This window comes from Zingiber officinale, chromosome 4A (assembly GCF_018446385.1).
Source record: "Zingiber officinale cultivar Zhangliang chromosome 4A, Zo_v1.1, whole genome shotgun sequence".
Taxonomy (NCBI): Eukaryota; Viridiplantae; Streptophyta; class Magnoliopsida; order Zingiberales; family Zingiberaceae; genus Zingiber; species Zingiber officinale.
The window spans coordinates 128,715,973-128,718,780 of NC_055992.1; positions in this window are offsets into that span (position 1 = coordinate 128,715,973).

A 2,808-nucleotide genomic window follows, 5' to 3' on the forward strand; every position below is an offset into this window, starting at 1 on the left:
AATCATTTGGAACAATGTTAGGAAGGTCTAAGAAGAGTAAAGGATGACATATTCAGACTTCTATGATCTATATGAATCCATAAGATTTGAAATGTGTCCGATCAGAATCCACTAAGTTCATCAATGGATTATGACCGCATTGATTGACCTAGGAACCTTGGATTTTTGATATTCTGGTATGGGATAGAAGGGGTGAGTGTATAGAATGTATATATGTCCTCCAACCATGATTCTGAAACTCATACAAGAAGTTATGGTCATGTGCCAAGTAACATGGATGTTGGTCTTGCTCTTGTAAAAGCAACACTACGTTGGTGCTGCTCTTGCAAAAGTAGCACCAAGCTTGGTGTTAGTTTCCGAAGATCAATACCAACTATTGGTGCAATATCCCCTGGGTCAAGGTTGACCAGGTTGACTAGGCTTGAGTTGGCTCAAGTCTAAGTCTAGATGGTTAGGTTTTGATGTTTAACAATACATGGAGATTACAGATGTAATTGCCCGTTTGGAGACATTGTTGATACAATTTTCCTCTGGTCAAGGTTGACCGGTTAGATGTGAAGAAGAGTCAAGTAGGTCAAAGAATTGACAGGATACTTGACCGGGAAAGTCCTAACTGGAGGTTAGGCAGTTGGGAAAATCTTGGTGAGTGAAGCCAGGTGAAATCCCTAGTGAGTGAATCTAGATGAAAGTCTTGTTGAGTGAAGTCAGGCAGGTAGAAGTCCTGGTGAGTGAAGTCGGACAGTGGAAAGTCCTGGTGAGTGAAGCCAGGCACGTGAAAATCTAGGTGGGTCAAGGTTGACCGGACACTTGGTGTGGAAAGTCCTGATGAGTGAAGCCAGGCAGGTAAAAGTCTCGATGAGTGAAGCCGACGGTAGAAAGACTTGGTGAGTGAAGCCAGACACGTGGAAATCCAGGTGGGTCAAGGTTGACCGGACACTTGGTGTGGGAAGTCCAAGTAGGTCAAAGAGTTGACTGGATACTTGGCACAAGGAAATCCAGATGAGTCAAGGATGACCGGACATCCAGTGGAAGGAAGTCCAAGTGGGTCATGAAGGACCAGACACTTAGCACGAGATGATAAGTCCAAGTGGGTCAAGGTTGACTGACATTTGGCACAAGAAGAAAAGTCCAAGTGGGTCAAAGGCATTGACCGGACACTTCGTTAAGAAGTTTTAGCAAGTCAAGGTTGACTGGATGCAAGGAATAATATTCCAACAGGTCAGGTTGACTTGGTTTTAGGCAAGTCAAAGATGGTTCAATCGATCAACCGATTGATTGAACTGAAGTCCAATCAATCAGTTGATCGATTGGATGTGTGCCATGAAGAGGAATGACCCAATTGATCTGTCGATCGATTGGGAGCTTATATCACACACACAGAAGCGTTCCCAATCGATCAACCGATCGATTGGGCACCTTCAATCGATCAACCGATCGATTGGAGAACTGGAAATCGCACGATAGAGGCTGAATCGATCGGTCGATCGATTTAGGCGATTTCCAGAGAGCACAGAGGCACTCTGAATCGATCGACCGATCGATTCAAATCCTCCCCAATCGATTGAGAGTCATTCAATCGATTGGGATCCGACCGTTGCACAGGTTATAGCCATTGGCGAGCGTTTTTCTCCTCAGACCTTCGACTCCACTTCTCCAGCGACTACAGTGCATCTCAACGACGATTCACAAGCTCTCTCCACACTTTCATAGCCAGTTCTTGAATGCTCTAGGAGACAAGTGTTGGTGCACTTCTAACGTTCAAGAGGCAACAATAAGCAATAAGTAAGTAAGAAGAAAGAGTTCTCATTTGTATTCTTGTATTTTTCTTCTTGTGTGTGTTGTATTTTGTTGTGTGGGTTTGTACGAGGCTTCTCCACCTCTGGTTGCGAATGAGAAGGAGTGTTTTATTAGTGGAGAGTAAGTGATGTGTGGATCCTTAGATTAGTCACCTCTTCTTCAAGTGAATACCAAGTAAATCCTTAGCGTTAGCGTTGTGAGTGTGTTTCTTGTTGTTTATTCCGCTCCACATCATCGAAGAAGCACATCAACAAGCGCCACGAACTATTCAACCCCCCCTCCTCTAGCACATTTTGAACCTAACACCAACGTGGTGTTGATCTTCTCAAACTAGTATCACAATATATATAAAGATTCAAATCGTTTGGAGCAACATAAAGGTCTAAGAAGAGTAAATGAGGGCATATTTAGACTCTCGTGTTCCATATGAATCCTTAGGACATGAAATGAGTCTGATTAGAGTTCTTAATGTCTATCAATGAGTTTTGACTGAAACTTATTAATTGACATAGGGGTCTTAGTTTATGATATTTTAGTATGAGATGGAAAAGGTGAATGTATAGAATGTATATATGTCCTTCAACCATGGCTCTGAGACTCACACAATAATCTATTGTTGAGTGTCAAGTGGCACGGATGTTGATGCTGATCTTACAAAACTAGCATCACGTTGGTGTTGGTCTTTCAAATAAATAACAATGTTACTTCTTGTGTTCTTCAAACTCAATATCCTATTTCAATTACTAGATCACAGTTTATGAAAGGCAGTATCAATGTCTTTTATCCAATAGTATCATTTCACTATCAATATTGGTAGAATTCATATGCAGAACTGAGTTTTATAAAAAATTATACACTTTTGTTAGAAATATAACAGATATAAAATATCATCTGAGAATTAATAATTCTAGTTCCCATGAGAAAAATTGTCTACACATAGGATAAACAAGCCAAATGCAATGTCTCACACAATTGTAGATTAAGGAAGCACTCGTAATTCCAATACTAAGG